Below are 20,026 nucleotides of genomic sequence, written 5' to 3'. Positions count from 1 at the left end.
TAATTCCAAAAACATTGTGTAGTTATTATAAGACTATAAGAATATGTCAAGTATGCTAATCTCAGATTACTTGGTAATCAAATACTAATTAGTTTGGCGTTTTATCTTGTACTGATAAATATATTATGTACTGCAATTTTAAAATCAAGTTACGATTTGATGAAAATTGGAATAAGAAAACTACAGTGTGACATCAATATCAAGTGTAGCCGGAGAGCGTTTTAGTTTGGTTGGTCGGGGAAGGGGGCGCTAAGTTGACTTTTTGCCCCGAGCGACAACTTAGCCTAGCTGTGTCCCCATCAGGAATCCTGATGGGGACACAGCTAGGCTCAGGATCCTGCCGCCTACAGTCGGACAATTTGTCCATGCCGACCAGATGCCGCGGTCGGATTACCGGCACCGGACACCGACGTCTTTCCGCGCGATTTTCAACCGCGACGAATGGTTTCCTTGCCGAGCAATCGGCAAACAGATGTAAAGGCGCAGTAAATGCGCTGTCCCCGCTGTCGAAAAGAGGCTGGCATAAGGAGTCGGCAGAGGTTTGGGAGTCCTTTCCGACTGTTTTGCCGACTCTGACGGTCGACAACAGTCTGCAAAGAGTCGGCAAAGGGCATTTTATTTTACGATTTTCGACCGCTTGCCGCCTCGGCAAAAGGTCGGCAACTTTGAACAAATAGATCGTCGTGCCGCCGCGGACGGGTGCCGGCTGCCTCCGGCGGCAATCCCTCTTTCCGACCGTAACTTCCTGAGGGGGGTCGCTGATATGTGGACAGTTTCAGGGAACAAATTGTGAGAATTCATCACTGAAAATGGTATTTAATACCTCTGAGGACTAAATTATCCTAGTCAGAAAAAAATATTTCATAATAATAGCAATTCTACTAGAAAAATCTAATTGAACTTTGCATATCCATAATAACACTCATTTGTGATTTTCAATCCTGTATAGCTTTTTTTTTTTTTTAATTTTTTATCCTACAGATAAATGTTATATATATATATATAAAGTTTGCTTTTATGAAGAATATATTTTGTCTCTTGGAATTTTTTGATATCTGTAACGGTTTTGAAGTAATTCCTCCCCCTAGAAAACATACATTTGGTCGCCATTTTCCAAGATGGCGACCGAAGTACAAGTTGGATTCTAGGGGACTTTTAGTATTTTCATTAATATGAGCTAATAAACAATTGTGCCAAGTCTCAACTTAGTTCTAATTTGTTAGGTCGATTTTCCTAAAATTTCTTGTGTATTTATACATATTGCCCCTTCCCCTAGAATAAAATCTGATCATACAGTAGAACCCCTCAAATCCGAACCCCGGAAATCCGAAAACCCGGCAAATCCGAACACGTTCCCAGGAGAAAAAAAAACTACAGCTGGAAAATGAAAAAAAAAATAGATTTAATCACACAAATTTAGTTTTTTTTAAGGTTTTAAAATTTTTAGACTTAATGCTTATTCTAAATCATTATCTGATTATATTCTTACTATTCTTACAAGAAGACAGTTATAGATATGCGACAATCATTTTGGACATAAGTGTACACCCGCCAGTCAAGGTCACTGCCCTTTCGACCACTGGGCCACCCTGTCTAACCTCAGTCGTTGTTTTACCGCCAATTCAGTGACGAAATAAGTACATAATATTATTTCCCGGGTAATCCGAACCCCCCGAAATCCGAACAGGCTTCAGCCCCAATTAGTTCGGATTTGAGGGGTTGTACTGTATTACTAATTTCAAGCTTCAAGAGCAATGAACTACATATGTGAGTGAGTGGGTGCATACGTAGGTGTGGATGTATATGTTTATTTATATTTCCAAATTCGTCATATTAGCATTCATTTAGATATCCTCTTACATGCTAATATTTCATTTGAATTTTCAAGGAAATTTCATTCACAACAAAGAAGAAGAAAAAAAAGATGCACTAATTAAATTCCAAGTAATGAAACTATGTCAACCATTTTAATGGTTAATTAATATTATTTTGTTAATTTGAAGTTTTCATATTCACTTTACTGAACGTAATTAGCTTACAAACATGAAAGGGAGAATAATAATTTTGTTTGCTAGTTGTTTTCCTGGTAAGTCTGCAAAGATACTGCATAAACAAGGAAAACCGATCAGTAAAGGCTTGAATTTCTAGGATTTGTCATACATTTTGTCCTGACACTGTTCACCATACCTAATTATGTAAAAACAAATATATTACTGACTCTTGTGAAAATAAAAAGACGGTGTTATATTTGTCACATAAATGTTTTATATTTATCACACAAATGCATGCCTGAACCATATTTTAGCTTTAGGTCATATGTTGGTTCGAAGAAATATAAAAGCATATTAGAGGATATTTTCAAATATCTAGGATCAATACAGGGTGATTCTTTATAGGGTTTACAACTTCAATCAGTTATAATTCTTTATTGGAACCATATACCGACTTGGTTTTGTATGCAATTATACTGCAAAACACTTTACGTTTGACTCACGTAGTGAGTAGTTGCGGAGTTGACCATACGAGGCGCTACCGGTCAGTCGTTGAAAATGGAGACTCACTGGTGCGGAAAGAGCTAAGTGCGTATTTTGGTTTGAAGATACGGAGTCAGCAACGAGTTACAGCGTAAGTTTTGCACCCAATGCAGCAAGGAACCACCAAGCAGACCAACAGTGTACAAGTGACACCAGACATTTGTTGAAACACGTTGTTCTGTGCGACACACAAAGGCTCCAGGGCGATCACCCGTGACTGATAATGTGGTGGAAGCAGTTAGGGAGAGTTTTGTCCGCAGTCCTCAAAAATCTTCACGACGTGCATCATTAGAAACTAGTATCCTTCAGACCACTGTTTAGAGTATATTGCGTAGATGTTTGTCCATGAAGTCATACAGACTGTCCTTTTTTCAAGCATTGAGTGAAGCGGATAAACATACCCGACATGAATTCTGTGCTACTACGTTGAATCGCATTAGTGGTGATGAGTCATTCTTGAACAATGTGGTATTTAGTGACGAATCAACTTTTCACATTTCCGTCAGAGTCAACACACACAATTGTCATATTTGTCGTAGAATCCACATGCCCACGTGGAGCTGGTTCCTGACAGACCCAAAGTGAACGCGTTTTGAACGTGAAATGTATATGTACCATTCTTCTTTGCTGAGAGCACCATCTCCGGCATCGCCTATCTTGATATGCTCCAGAACTTCCTTGTTCTACAGTTAGATAAATATGAACACGGTTGCTGCTTATGGTGGCAACAAGATGGCTCCCCGCCGCACTACCTAATAGGCTTAAGGGGAATTTCATGATCAGCGTCTCCCAGATAAGTGGATAAGTTGTGGTGAACCAATTTGCCTGGGCGCCACAGTCTCCAGATTACACGTCACTTGACTTCTTTCTGTGGGTGTTTGTGAAAGATAAGGTGTACACCAATCCCCTACCTAATAATGTTAATTAACTGAAACATTGTATCACAACAGCCATCGCGGACGTTACTCCTGAAATGCTGACTACTGTTTGGCAGGAAATCGACTTTCGTTGGGATGTGTTCAGGATAACCGCAGGTGCCCACATTAAGCCATAATGGATTTGTCAAAAAAAAAAAAAAAAAAAAAAAACTTGAAGTGTTTTGCAGTATAATGATATATAAAGCAAGTCTGTATCTGGTTCCAATAAAGAATTGTAACTAATTCAAGTTGTAAACCCTAGAAAGAATCACCCTTTATTAACAGAACAAAATCATATCCACGAAGAAATAAAATATCGACTGAAATCAGGGAATTCGTGTTATTATTCAGTTCAAAATATTTTGCCGTCGCGAATTCTGTCGAGTAATTTGAAGCTTAAAATATATTAAACGATAATCATGCCTGTTATTCTATATGGTTGCGAAACATGATCGCTTACTCTAGGAGAAGAACGTAGACTAAAAACAGTTGAGAAAAAGATCCTTAGACGAATATTCATACCCAAGAGGAACGGGAATGTGGAATGGCGGAAACTTCATAAGGAGGAACTGCGTGATTTATACAATTTATCAAACAATTTTCGAGTCATAAAGTCTAGGAGACTCAATTAGGCATGCCATGTAGCCAGAATGGAAGAAAGTAGAAACGCTTTCAAAGTTTTAACTTGAAATTCAACCGGAAAATGAACATTGGAAAGACATAGGGGCAGATGGGAGGACAATATTAAGATGGATCTCGTACAATTGAAAAGGCTACAATTGACGGACAACATCCAATTGGAAAAATTGTACGCGAAGACGAAGAGGTTAGCGAAAGACAGTGGAGCATGGAAGTTTCTCAATTGCGGCATGTGATCAGCCAATAATGGCGGAATACCTGTGATAATGAAGACCTCTCATATAGGCTCGATGGGGAAAAAAGAAGAAAAAAAGTACCAACAAATGTGTTACTGATTCATTAATATTACATTTTGCAGTACGTATGTATTCTTATTATTTTAAGAACAATCTGTACATTTGTTCAACCGCTTGCAACTAATTGATTGACATACGAGTGCAATGAAAAAAAAATATTTCTATATTTTCAAATGTCATGCCGTTGAGAAGCTCTTCAAATTCACTTCTCAAAATGGGTTATTGATCTGTGTGTTTATGTCGTTCGTTTACGAACAGATATATGACCTAATTCATTATTTAATTAATCACCATTCTATCCTGATGGTTATGAAACCAATTTAACAATGGAGTGATTTAGGTTGCATAGTTTCCGAATAAATATTTGATGTATGTTTGACACTTCCATTTTCTGCGAAATCACAGCCATTTCGCAAATACAGAAACAACATACATGCATATATCATGCACTATTTATTATTCAATACAGCAACACACAGTGCGTAAGAGAGCTTTTTTTTTTCAATTTTTTTTAAATGTAACTGATTTAAAGGATATTTTGACCAATGCAGTGAAAGAGAAAAGAGAAGTAATATTTTAAAAGAAGGAATTAGGATTTAGAAATTAGATTTGTGGGCTTTTAGCATTTATAGCCGTGTTAGCCAATCATGTATGAGGAATGACGTCCCTCCCCTATCACACTCCGAGGAACGGAAAGCAAGGAAGCGACCTGGGATTTATGTGTTAGGTACCATCCCGGAATTTGACTGGTATGAATGAGGTAAACCCAAGAAAACCTTACCCAGGATAGCTGACCTGAAGAAAGCTTTTTACACTTTTTTGACCGAGTGTCCCCACCGGGAATCGAATCCGCGACAGCTCGTATCGAATACAAGAGCGTTAGCGACTACGTTACGCAGGGCCACTTGTTTTAAAAGAAGCCCAAGTAAAACCAATATTCTTAAGTACGTAATGTAATATGAAATATGAATCAATGCTCATTTAATTTTGTCAGTAAATACTATCAAACGCGGAAATGCTTAGACTACAGTCTCCTTTAACATACAGAGCATAAACATAGAATCTGAAAGATCTCTAAGAGGGGGGGGGTAAACCTGAAAGATTTTATTTTATTTTTTATTTACACATATACAGGGTGGCCCATTTATCCTGGTCCTCTTTGCTACTATTAAACTAATAAACAAAAATTGCTGAAATTTAGTACCATGCAAATATCAGCAGGGTGACATTGTTACATTGTATGATATCACCAAGTTAAGAGTAACTTATTGACAACCTAACATAAAGTTATATTTTTTCTAAATATTATTAGGTCAAGTTATTACATACTTCAAACTTACATATTACACGAAAACTCATAATATAACATTTGTTATTCAGTATTGCGAACTTAGGATACAGTGTCATAAACATTCAAATTTTGGTCTCCTCTATGGCAGTAACTTAATAACGCAAGTGAAAGAGACGAGGCAATGCACATCTAAAATACCTTAGCGTATAATAAATACTATGGCCGTGATATCACGGATATCAAATGAACGAAAAAAGAAAATACAAGGGATGGAAAATTTGACTTTTTCCAAAAGCCTTTAATTCGAAAAACTACTTAGATGAAGTACTTCATTCAATTATATAGATGGCTTTCATTAGATGTAAAGATCATAATGCCGTTTACAGCAATTGGATACACGAAACTGTTCTGAAGACATGTAAATAAGGGTAAAGTTTGCAGCACTACTTAAAATTATGTAATTTCGAGAACTTAATTACGTCTACGGAAAAGTATTGTTGTAATGTTATACGAACAAAGTAAACAAAAAATTATTTTAAAAGGTTCCCGCTAATACGCCATTTTAAGCAATATATCAAATTTAACCATTTTTTCATATGTCTGGAATAGTCTAATTGCAGCAAACGGTATTAGAATATTTATGTCTATTAAAAACTAACTACGTAATTACATATTATACTTATCTAAACACTACTTCGAAATAAAATTCTTTCAAAAAGTTAAATTTTCAATTCCTTGATTCTATTTGTTACTCTTTTCAGTTCCGTGTTAAGGACCATCCCAAGACCGACAGATAGATACATATTATATACATTATAATCATGAATCTCTTTATATAGGATATCTCATAAGTATTCATGTATAGGAAAAATAAATATTTATATTTATATAATGTACTCTATGCCCTATATGACTATCACTGATTTGAAAACACATTTCGATGCGTGTCCTGTACTGTTGAAGAATACGAGCAAGCAGAACGGAAGTTATGTTTGTAACAGTGATAGTGTTACGTTCTTTGAGATGATTTATGTTTTGTATCTTTTTCCTGATACATCAGATCTTCAAATGCTACCAATGGCACAAATCAAGTGGGTTAAGATCTGGGAGGCCACTACACAGGACTACGCCCGATCTAACCATAGACATACGTGAATATGAATGTTTATTTTTTTTTATACAGGGTGTTATAAAAATATGTTACACTGTTTTGGGAATAAATTTCTCACATTAAAATAAGAAAAAAAATCGTATGGACCTGTGAAAGTGCATAATTTCGTAGTTGTGGACTGCCGAAAACGTGAAAAATAAACTTTAAAGGTTCATAGTTCCACTACTATAGGACCGATCGTAGTCGTGTCAAGACATTACTGAGAAACTAGTATATGTGAACTATCCAAATATCCATCTTTCAGAACCTCTGGCACTTCCACAATAATTTTTAGAGAAGCTGTTTGGGAGTACTTGATCACTCTCCACCTACTTCTAAAAATTGGTGTGCAAGTACTGGAGCATTCTTGAACATGGGTATTTGGATAGTTCACACACTCAGTAATGTCTTCACCCGACTACGATAGGTCCCATAGTAGTGGAGCCATGAACTTTTAAAGCTCACTTGTTTCAAGTTTTCGGCACCCTATCCGAAACTCCAAAACTATCTACTTTTGAGCACTGGTTCATATGAACTTTTTTCTTATTTTGGTGCCAGGAATCTGTTCCCAAAATATTGTGGCACATTTTTATAATACCCTGTATAGAGAAACACATAGAACACCCTATACATACATTATTTTACCAGTTATTTTACATTTTACTTTGTCAGTTAGCAGTTTCTTTCTTCATAAACTCAGCTTTCAGAGTTCACCACTTAATAAATATTAAGTCATCTTTATGTTTTTAATTTGACCCTCTTTAGCAGTACCAGTATATTTTGTAACATGCTATCCTACCATAAGGCTCATTCCTACCATAAAGTTATAAAAAAAGTAGAGAGAAACCGAAATGATTTGGAATTCTCTTGTCTCTGTAGATACTTCTGTTGTTCCTAGGCGGAAGAAGGGAGATAGAAGGAACAGAAGAGTGAGAGAAAGAAAGAAAGAAATAAAGATAAATAGACAATAGAGTAACCCATGTGTGACATTGTCATAAATTTTAGAGATTACAACAAGTAATCCGTGTTACACTGCCAACACAAAACACAAAGTGTTGCAGATAATGAGAAGGAAGAAATAAAAAGAACAAAGTGCAGTATTTGGTAAAAGAAATGACCTCTTTGGAAGAATACTCCTTTAAATATTTTGCCAAATTCTTTTGTTAATTAAGGGGAGAAGAAGAGGGAGAGAGAGAGAAAGATTGTTTTGAACAAAAATTACTTTAAAGGTCGTTTAAACACTGCGATAATATTTATACTACTCTTTGTTCTATTCCTTGCTAGTTGAAGTTCCTTTTCAGCAATCAGCCATTATGAGATGTATATCTACTGTTTAAATTGGCACCCGAACCACCGTGATGCGTATCAGAAGCTATTAACACAACTGCAATAACATTTAGAAAATATTGTTGCTACTTCCCGAAAAGTATAATTTAGGGCCTATGCATTAAAGGATCAAAATAGTTTATTGAGCTTTAAACATAAATACGTATTTCTCACCTAAATAAGCCTACCCTTAATTCTTATATAGACCTACAACTTCAGACAGCATGCGCGGATAAGCCACTATTAGCCTATTTTTTAAAGTCTTGCATTACAATCGTGAAAACATATTTAAAAAGCAATACTATTTAACATTTGGTTTACCTTGTTGGTTTACATATCTCTCTGTCCGGGTCACAAAGTTGTCTGTCCGTTCGTCCGGAAGACAAAAAAATCAATAACTCCTTCAGGGCCGGATTTAGCATTTTGGCGCCCCTAGGCCCAATAATTTTTTCCGCCCCCTAGTCTGGTTAAAGTTACTTTCCTAAAAACCTTTATTAAAAAATTATATCAGGCTTATATGTTAATTGCTTAAACACCACTCCACGATGCAATTTTATCATTGCAAGTTTTTTGAGGAATTTACTTGGTTCTGGGCTTAACAAAATACCGTTAATGTATTAACAAAAGATTGGTGAACTTTACACTGAGAAAAAAAATTGTAGGTGGCATACTTAAAAAGATAGGTTACATGCGTAATTCCTGTAGTTTTTGGACTTAACGTACAGTAGACGTATAACTGAAAAAGCATGTTTTATAATACTTTCTGTATAAGTGTTCCATCCATACGTACTTTTCGTATGAAACAATGTAGGCGGTCAGGATCTCACATACAAATGGACGTATATAACATATAGCTGACGAAGGTAACAAAAGTTTATGCATGTGATATACGGAAAACTGTTAGATGTCAGACATCCTGCAACGGCATGATGTAACATCTAAGGGCAGTGCTTATGTAGCATATGGATAACGTATGCTCCGTACTGATTTCTATAGTGAGCAAGAGGATACCGTAAATTTGTACAATATACCGCTGTCCGGAGAACGGATTTTTCTCTGTGTACCAACAATTATTTGTTCCAATGAACTTCAAAATCAGAATGCTTTATTAGCCAGATTTTTTTTTAATCAATTCAAAAAATATGTTAAGTTATGGCTAATTATTTTTATTTCTAGATATATTTTAATTTTTTTTATCTCGGCCGTGCGCCCCCTGAGAGCTTGCGCCCATAGGCCCGGGCCTACCGGGCCTATTGGGAAATCCGGCTCTGAACTCCTTGATGAATCACCATCAATTTTAGACACAATGTAGAGGGGTCAAAAGTTAGGAAGACTGTAATCCCCAGAAGTAGTAGAAGTCAACTATTTCCAGTTTAACTGTTGATCACTGTAGAACAAAAGCGGTAATAGATAGCGACAAGTGGCTTCCTGCAATTGATTAAGTGTCCCAAGAATACATGATATCTCAATTCTTAACTCTTTAGTAAAACCGGAAGTAATAGAAATCCACTACAACTTCCGGTTTGAATATTGATCCGGTTTCAATATTGATCTACGTACATACAGCAAAAACTAAAAGAGATATCAAGAAGTATTTTGAAATCGATTTACCGTTCTAAGAATAGGTACAATATCCTCTCTTAACTATTTATTGAAACCGAAAGTCGCCAAAATGAACCGCATCCGGTCGCAATAGAGTGTAAACGGTAACAGACAGCAAGAAGCGTTTTTTTTCTCTTTACAATCAATTAAGTGTCCCCAAAATATATCCCGTGTCCATTCTAATACCTGTACTAAAACCGGAATTGGTAGAAATATATTACCAATTCCGGTTGACAAAATATCACGTCATACAAACCAAATCTCCTTGACGTGGTTTGCACGTGACAATTTTACTTATTACTTCTTAAACATAGAGATAAGAACAAGAAATTGATTGAAAATCATGAAAGCCTAGAAATGTTTAAATAATGCTCATTTATTCACTGAAGTCGGTCATTATGATATAGACCTATATTGCTTTGAACGCTATTTGTGCAAATAAAAACAATCTCAAATCATAACTTACTTCTCCCGTAATTTAGTGACAACCATGAGTAACTACAGTGAAAACACAAGAACACAATTTTATTACATTGTAACATTTTTGCAGATTCGAATACAATGCAACAATTTTTGCCTACTTATATAAATAGCAAAATATTTGCCTGTTTTAAATTCTTTGCAACTTTCCTCCCCCACTCAACTCAAATAAGCTGCAAAATTTTCGTCTGCTCCATATGCGTTTCAATACTTTCACTTATTCAAACGGGTTTCAATTGAAATTCGTTGTTACATATTCGTTTGTTTCAAAAATGTTGTAACATTTACGCCTATTCAAATATGTTGCAATATTTTTTGCTTATTCAAATACGTTGCAAGATATTTGCATTTTCAAACACGTTGCAACATTTTTTATCTATTCAAATACATTAAAACATCTTGTTTTTCAATTGTGTCAAAACATTTTCGTCTATTCAAATACGTTGGAACATTTTCGTCTATTCAAATACGTTGGAACATTTTCGTCTATTCAAATACGTTGGAACATTTTCGTCTATGAGATACGTTGCAACATTTTCGTCTGCTCAAGTACGTTCAAATGTGTTGAAATATTTTCACCTATTTAAATACGTTATTCATCGTGCTTGTTAACAAAATACTTTTGAGAGGAGCAGGGCATTGTTTAATATAGTCTCAAGAATACTTAGCTCTTTGTGTAGGACTTTCCATTATTAGACTTATCCGGACCCCAAATTTGTGTAGTGCTCGTTGTATTTCTGTTACTTACAAAATTATACGATGAAACAAAAATTTGAAAATTAAATTATTGTTCAGAGCTAGTACGCAAAATAACGAATTTGTTCACAGAGCAAAGTTCTCATTACACCACAAAAGGCAAAAAAAAAAAAAAAAAAATGCAATATCAAGGTCTTGGGTAATACTTTACACAACACGAAACAATAAAAATGTCTTCCGTAACACGTACATATGATGTATCAGTTTTATTTTTATCTGTAGAACTTCTTCTTTGTGTACCAAGTTACAAAGAAAGAATTACAAAGGAAAAAGGAGAAATGATTAGGAAAAATATACAATGTCATGAAGTTTGACCTCTCACATACTTCACTCTGTAACCTTATGGTTATACCAAGCAAAGGAATGCAAAATACGTGATTTCTTTTCTTTTCTTCATGGTTGATAGCAACTAATACACACAAAGCGATGAAAAATTGAAACGTGATATATATACAAATAAAGATTAGGCATTACAGTTAAAAATGATGATTAGGTAATGCAAATTATCAATTTAATTAAAACTTAATACAACAGATAATAATACGAATAGGTAATAAAGAAGTAAGACAGTTAAAATATTCGGATACGAAAAGGGTGGAGCACGAAAAGATCCGGATAAATAATAGATATGATACAGTAATTCTGGATAAAATATAGATATTACACATATAAAATTGGATAAAAAAAATATACCACGTATTAAACAATCTGGATAAGGACTATGTATAGTATTGAAAGATGAAAAGTGATTCAGTAGGTTGGCTGAAAAAGCGCTGTTGTGCATACCAATAAATGATACGATTATAGGAAGGAGTTTGTAGCATAATATTTATGTCTACAGCAAAGGTTTGTAAGAAGTATTTGGAAGATGAATTAAAATCAATGTAATTGTATATTTTAATATGTTTAAATTATGTTGCGTGTAATATAAAGATTCTACAACATAAATTACTGAATATTGATATAATCTTATTGCAGTTCTTGAATAGATTTGTTTTCATGAATTATTTTATAGGCCTAAAAAGATAAGATTTGTGAAAGAAAGGGTGTACACCCCTCCTCTACCTGATAATGTTAATAAACTGAAACATTGCATCACAACAGCCATCGCGGACGTCACGCCCGAAATGCTGGCTACTGTTTGGAAGGAAATCGACTTTCGTTGGGATGTGTCCAGGATGACCACAGGTCTACACATTGAGCCATAATGAATTTGTCACAAAAAAAAAAAAAAAAAACTTGAAGTGTTTTGCAGTACAATGACATATAAACCAAGTCTGTATGTGGTTCCAATAAACAATTATAACTGATTGAAGTTGTAAACCCTATAAAGAACCACCCTGTATATTAGATTCAACACTTATAACGAACTATGTACTTCTTCTATACTGTGGAATGTCCTGAATGTGTATACGATTTTGATTCAATTTTCTGCATATGTTTTTCTCTTTTGAAATGATCAGTTTTTACTAATTTTACTGTGTAGTATTACCAGAATAATGTTCAAAATTTGTTGTAAGGGAGTAAAGCTCTGTAATATGTAATAATGATAATAAATAAATAAATAAATAACAAAAAAACATAATTTTACAGTTAGAACATGAATATTGCAATTCTGGAACCCCAACACATTTGCGTGTTCTTTGGCGTATGATCATCTACCATACGGTCCTGATTAGCAGTGCAATTACGTTATCTTGTTTAAAGAAGCTTGTCTATAACTCGACAATTAGCTGTAAGTGGTACGTAAGATAAAGGTTGTTCGCATGGTATACAAGGAAGAAAACCAAGGCTATTGAGAACTAACATCATGAGAGTCATTTAGTTAGTTTGTTGAAATTTAATGCCCCTTTTCAGATTCGAAGCAATATGAGACGGGACCTGCTGTTTAACTGGGATCCGAGACACTGTTCAGATTTGAAACCAAGGCAAATACCCCCATTTGGATGCGAATCCAAGACAAGTCGAATAGAAAACACTTGCATTAGCTAGCCACTGGGCTATGAAAGGACCACAGTCATTGAAAGATGTAACATAAATTGTTAGACAATTACGATGTAATATTCACAAATGACCAGTTTTTCAACAGTTTAAAGAAATCGGTCATTCCATAATACAGTGTTAAGAGCTTTCTATTTTTTAAATTTATTTTTAAATATTAGCGTTCAGAAATAAACATTGTTGCTACACTGCACATCTGCACGAACCAATACCTAATCGTAAAATACACTCCCTGACGTTACAGCCCACAAAGAGGTATACGGCTGACAAGACAGCCTTTATTTGAGCTCCCTCTTGGCTACGTGATTAGCGTGCAAGCCTTTGGCGTGGGGATCTGAATTCGATTTCCAGTGCGGTGGGATCCATGTTCGGATCCAATGTTAAGCTGTAGATCTGTATCTCATTAGTTTCAGTGCTGAAAGGAACGCTAAATAAGAATTTGACCAACCAATAACTCTCATCTGGGTGATTCCTGTTCAGTAGATCAATTCCTATTACCGTTATTTCCGGCTTTCTAGATCTAAGTTCACTACTGGTTAGAAGTGACCGCATTAGGAATTGAACACAAAACCACGAACATCAAAGGAAAGTATAACGGTTAGAAGAGAACACGTAATACTCTTCTAAACGCTATGATTAAAGTAGAAGGGGCGAATCATATTCCTAACACTTTATCTTAAAATTCACAACCCTTTTACTTCGTCTAATGACAAACGTGCGTCTACATGCATGAGATTCCAAGTTCGATACCCGGTGGGAAGAGCATCGAAAGTATTACAATGGTAGAGATCCCTCTTCTGGGATCGTATAGGACGATGTGCAGGTCTCGTTCTATATATTCATACCCTCGAAGCTGCACTATTGGCTAGTGTGCACACTTTCGGAGCCCGTGGTTCCGAGTTCGATTTCCGATGGGAGAATTTTGAAATTTGGTGGTTCGGATTCCAATTTTTAAACTGCTGTTTCCCGTCTCACATACTCTCAGTGCTGAGAAAGGGATGCTGAACTTCAACAAACTGTGCTAAAGACAGTAAAGAGAGAACAAAGCGATGTATGGGATATCCAGGGAGGCATTTTGCAGTAAGAAAATCTGCGTATCCTTTCATTATAGGCAACCAACATATCTTTGCTAGTGTGCAGGTTGCATAGAAGCTAGGAACTATTATAGATTTTAAATTGTATACAGATAGTCACCAGTAGAGTAACAAATACAGGTAACGATGTTAATGAGTTGACTCCATTAACGATCTTGGTCGAGATTATCGATCTAGCTATCTATTGCAAAAAAAAAAAAAAAAACAGAATTCAAAAAATCGCTTTTGCTCAAGAATTATTGTGTGGAGTAACGGACAGATTGAATTATTTAGAGTAAAATCTTACAAGTCCCACTATCGATCTAGTCAATAAACAAAAAAAAACTATATAGCACTGTAGCTGACAAATACAAATAAAGAAATACACAAAATACACACTATTTATTTCAGTAATAATATAAAATAGTATCACATATCATATACGAAGTATTTAAATGAACGATTACATAGGACCTAGGTGCATTTAATAAGCAAAATTGTCATTTCTAAATGAGCAATATATACTTAGGTTGGTGGTGAGTCTTATTTACAGTACACTCTTGACTCCAGAGAAGGTGTTACCCATTTAAGAAGTGTTACCCATGAAACAAAATGAAATGAAATATTTTAGTTTAACATCCAACTATTATCTCCTTTTGGCTAAGGGAGACCATGATTAAAGCAAGTAAATGATGATGGAAGAATTGGAGCAAAGAGAATATGGAAGTACCCCGAGAAACGCAGGATGTTGTTCCCACGATGTTGTCCATCACAGTTACTTGACCGGAGATTGAACCTGGAACCCCACGCACCATTGGTGTGTGCTCTACCACTGAGCCACCGTGCGTGCTCAACATGAGAATAGAAGTACATTTTTCAAACTCGAGACGGGACGAGAAATTTCCCGAAATTAAGAAGAAAAATTAGGAAATATATTTTTTTACTCAATTTTACAGAACAATGACGAAAATAAAATTCTTCGAGAGTAAAGACGAGACGAGAGTGTTACAGAAAAAATATGAGATGTCTCATCTCGTCTCGTCTCGTCTCATAGGTAACATTAAATTTAAATAAAGCAGAGAATTAAAAAGTGCATGAAATGTCGATTATTAATATGCGTCATCTAATACTCTTTGATGTGTAGAAAGAAAAAAATATATGAAATGTTCGAGTTTTACGTCCCACGTTTATGCCGGTTAGGCTAAAGGAGACGGTGATGATGAGTAATGAATGAAAATGGTGGAATGAAGAAAGTGGGAGGAAACGGGAGAACCCAGAGAAAACCCACGAGCACGGTGTTTGTTCACTACAAAGTCCACACTGCGCGAGCTGGGATCGAACCAGGGACCCCAAGCACCGGAGGTGAACGCTCTATGATGTGAAGAAAGAAGCTTACTTTTAATTTCAGTGTCTCAATAGATCTGAGCAAATCTAGAAAATAACATACTTTGAAATTTGGACGAGTAAAATGGAAAAAATATTTGAAATCATCAATTTAAAATTTACTGTTGAATTAAGTAATGTTCAATATAACCCAAGTCCATGGGTTTTCTCAGAGTACTCCCGTTTCCTCCCACACTTTCATTCAACCAACTCTTCCATTAGCATTCACTTGCCTTAATCATCCGTCTCCCTTAGCCTAAAGGGCATAATCGCGGGACGTTAAACTGAAAAATTTCAATTCATTGTATTTACTATTTAAAAAATTTATACATTACACAGCGTACTTGAAAGCTCTCCAAATATCATGAATGTTATGCATTTTGCTGTCTAATAAACTTGTTTTACGTGCAACGATTCTTTTATTTTTAACTGTTTAATTTGTTACTATAGTCCGCGTCACCCGAATTGGCGTGTAGCATCAGCCAATAAGCTAGCACTGTGGTGTTACTAAACCTCCAAGGAGGAATCTAATCATTCATAATTGTCCACAAATACGATCAAAATCAATTATGAACAGGCCCGTATTTATATATTCTGCGCCCCTGTGCTCTAAATAATTTGCCGCCCCACCGCACACAATTTACGACCCTCCCGAAAACGACCAATATTAGAATTGAATTCAAAGTTTTTGGGGTCACTGAGGTGAATAGTGACACTGGTGATAATACTCCACTCCCCAGGGAGGGAGCGAGATTTTATAAGTAATCGAAAACGATAGATATTACTGTTGAATTCATAGTTTTCGAGGTCGCTGAGCTTAACGGTATCAGTTTTCATGATATTCATGTTTATCCTCACCCCTTGGGATGGGGGTGGGAGAGGATGATTTTTAAAAAAATAATCAGATAAGCTAGCTAATTAGTAACTATTGTAATTAGAGCGAGTTAAACATATGAACATATCTTCTAGCGCTTGCATTGGTTTCTGCGGGTTGCTAGTGTTAAATATTGCCTTATTGTGAATCTTAAAAGAAAACCCAAAATTTTGCCGCCCCCTAAATTCTGCCGCCCTGTGCTCAAGCACAGAATAGCACTTACCTAAATACGGGCCTGATTATGAATGATTATATTCCTCCCTGAAGGTTTAATAACAGCGCACTGCGAGGTTATTGGCTGATGCCACACGCCAATTCGAGTGATGCAGACTATAGAGATTTTTTTTCTAAGTTCGTAGTTTTAACATCTATTTCTATTACTGTTGCCACATAGCAGCCTGTCTCAAACGGTGTATTATCGAAATTTTAGAACTTAAAAAAGTAAATTTTATATCATTAAGAAGGCCTATATGGCTTAGATTATTTGCGACACAACTTACTAACGGCACACTAATGAGCCTTACAATCTTCTTAAGATGTGAGGTCCGTCCGTTACTTCCAGAGTCGAATTTAGGTTTGGTGGGGCCCTAAGCTATTGAAAGTAACGGGGCCCTTTAAGTATCAAGATGAATGTAAGCACCCTATAAATAGAAAAGAAGGAACTAGTGATGTGGCTAGCACAAAGGCCCCAGTATTTGTATCATATGAGTCTACACAACACGAAGACTCTTGCTATATGTAGATTTTATTTTATTCATTGCCTTTCTTATACTTTGAAAGTGTATATCCAATTGTTTTCTTTAATTTTGGGGGACCTTAAGCTATAGCTTGTTTAGCTTATACGTAAATCTGGCACTGGTTATTGCAAAAGATAAAACCCTTGAACGAAAGCTAATTTCTAATTTTCTTTCTATAATAGGTAGCTGAAACGATTACCTTGATCGAGTTCAACAGAGTTCATCCGTTAAGATTTTCATAGGTAATGGTGACTTTAAAGCTAAGTATCCATATAAAATACCCCATACATGTAGTGTTTCCCAGAAGGCAAAAAGGCTTGTCCGTATCATTAAATGTTGAAAAATTATGTTCATTATGTTAGCGTTCGCACAATCACTTAATAGAATTATCATGTATTCGTATACATCATATAACACTTAAGCAGTGGTTGAGATCTAACAATGTAAGACTTGGGTGAACTAATAAAATGAAACGTGGATATGCAGTTTAATATAAAAATCAAACTACCACTTTAGCGTGTTACTTGTGTGTCAATTCAACACCAGTCACATCGCCTTCAGAGCATATCAGAAATACCTCCTTACTGGCTGTAAGTATTTGCATTGTTTTTTTATGGTTTGGAATGAGCAAAATCTTTGCGAAACTTATTTCGCATTTATGGCAAGTAAACTAATAACATTCTGTTTTCTGTAATCGGTCACAATAATATTGTTATAAAGCTGTGAATCATCTGACAATAGTTACACAGATAGCTGTGCTTCCATCTGTTTTCTTCATTTGTTATTCTTGTGTCTTAGCTCGTATGAACAGAAGATGGCAGAACTGTTGTCAGATGATTCACAGGTTTATAACAATATTATTGTGACCGATTACAGAAAACATAGAACATTATTCGTTACTTGGTATAAGTGCCAAAGATATTTCGCAAAGCTTTGCTCATATTAAATGATAAATACCAATGCAAATTCTCTCAGGTAGTAACTAGTTATTTCTGATATGCTCGGAAGACGATGTGCTTGGTGCTGAATTAACACACAAGTAATACGCTAAAGTGGTAGTCATTTTGTGTTGTTTCAACACCTCATTTTTTACAGTGTACACGCGCTAGCCACCAGACCTGCGGGAGGACCAAAGACATTTCTGGGCTCTTTGCAGGATAATCGGATAATCATGGCTTGATTTCCGACACAATTGTTGTCCCGTAAGAGGCTCATTCCGTTGAAATCCAGAGGAAATTCCACTGGCTCCATTTCTATTATCCTACTGTTAGCACGAATGTCCCGGGGCACCTATGGGACCGAGGTGTCTAAGGAACGTTCCGTGGATATTTTATACTATGTGTTACGACTATGAAAGAGTTCCCTCGTTTCTAACCGGTTAGTGTACGCCCCTTTGGCGTGGGAGACCTGGGAACGATACCTAGCAGGGGCACATGTCTTTCGGATCCCACATTAAACTGTAAGTACATGTTTCATATAGCCTTGCTGCTGAAAAGGAAAGCTGAAAAAAAAAAACAGATCACGAGCCTTGAAATACGAATTGCATTTTTAAAAAACTGACAAGATTTCAGTGTAATTGAAGGTAACCTAAAACTCATTAATCAAGATATCTAACGACAGGACTCGAACCTATAATATTCTTGTCGTGGAGTGTACATGACGTAAGGAACTTTGCTATACCTACATATAAAAATGAAAACAGGAAAAAACATTATTATACTTACAGGGTAAGAACAATGGGCCAAATTGTTGTTGACATAGAAGAAAACAGACGGTAAACAAACAATGCTTCTTGTAAACACTTTTTTTTTTTTAACTTGCACAACTTAAAACAATAAGAAACCACATCACAGATAAAAATCAAACTAAATGTCCTCCACAAAAGAATATACGTTTCAGAAGATTTGTTTTGACATGACACTAAGCGCTTGATCTTCCTGGCTGAGCTCTCACACTTCAGCACACAACAGTAAGCACAATATAATATACGTTAACAGCTGATTTTTAAGAGTCACGTGACCGAACACATTGATTTACTGTGTTCGGTGATATTGTTAACACTGGGTCAACATCTATCGATTTCCGCATTGTTGTCTACAGTAAACTTGATAAACATTACTAATAAAAAATAGATATGAGTAATTCTTTTTTTTCTCTTCTTGGAGATACTATTGTTATCTTATCTGTTGATTATCTGACTAGACATTATAATAGATTAGAGGGATCAATTGTTATGCTTTGTATTATTTTGTCTATCATAGTTACTGTTGGAGCGAGGAAGGTACTGCACGTATTCCGCTAGTGATCAGACAGCACTACTGTGTTAGCCGTACAGAGTACAGAGAAGCGGGCAATTTCTTTTCCGATGAGAGCGGCGCGGCGCGGCGGGACGCAGCGTTGCTAAAAGAGTGACGGTAGACAGAGAGGAGAGATTAATATGATTTCCGATTCTACAACGTAACACCTAAAGCGCGTGTTTCGTTCGCTGGCTTCTCTTTGCTTCTTTCTTCCTCTCTCTCTCTTTTTTTTCCTAATCGCTGCTTCACTTTTTCGCACTCGGGCCTGTTATTGGCTGATGGGAAGGTCAGGGCAGCGCCTTATTGTAGCGGCACTTTGGACCCAACTCAATGTATGGGAGAACTACGTTCCGTGTGTCGCACGGAAACACTTCATACCCCTGCATACAAAGTGATGCCATCTATATGGATATTTCAAGAACTATTCTCATTCATAAAGACAATCGTGCATACTAATATAGGGAATAGGCCAGGATTATTTTTATATATCTAAAGCCCAGAATGTATTCTAAACAAAGATTAAATTCAGCGGAGTGTCAAGGAACTGAGTACCCGCACTAATTTTATAGTTGAAGCTGTGGCCCAATTGAAATTAAACCCTAGCAAATATCTATATATAGAAATGAATATTTTGAGATTATTCTTTGTTGCGTCTATGCAGGGACGCAAA

The 20,026-nt window shown here is 35.9% G+C and overlaps 1 protein-coding gene across 2 annotated transcripts in view; it reads right to left on the bottom strand.

The window, feature by feature from the left end:
- Positions 1 to 20,026, bottom strand: part of Octbeta2R (Octopamine beta2 receptor) — a 393,700-nt gene that overhangs the window by 194,319 nt on the left and 179,355 nt on the right. The window contains exon 1 of one of the 2 annotated variants that reach the window (XM_081734505.1): positions 18,784 to 19,033. The exons of the other annotated variant lie outside the window; for it this stretch is intronic. The gene's annotated coding sequence lies outside the window, so the exon portion shown is untranslated. Of the gene's footprint in view, positions 1 to 18,783; positions 19,034 to 20,026 lie in introns of those variants that run through there. 2 annotated transcript variants of the gene reach the window in all.

The sequence above is a fragment of the Thermobia domestica genome, chromosome 12, assembly GCF_964235325.1.
Source record: "Thermobia domestica chromosome 12, izTheDome1.hap1.1, whole genome shotgun sequence".
Lineage (NCBI taxonomy): Eukaryota > Metazoa > Arthropoda > Insecta > Zygentoma > Lepismatidae > Thermobia > Thermobia domestica.
This window is presented reverse-complemented; position numbering and strand designations above follow the sequence as displayed.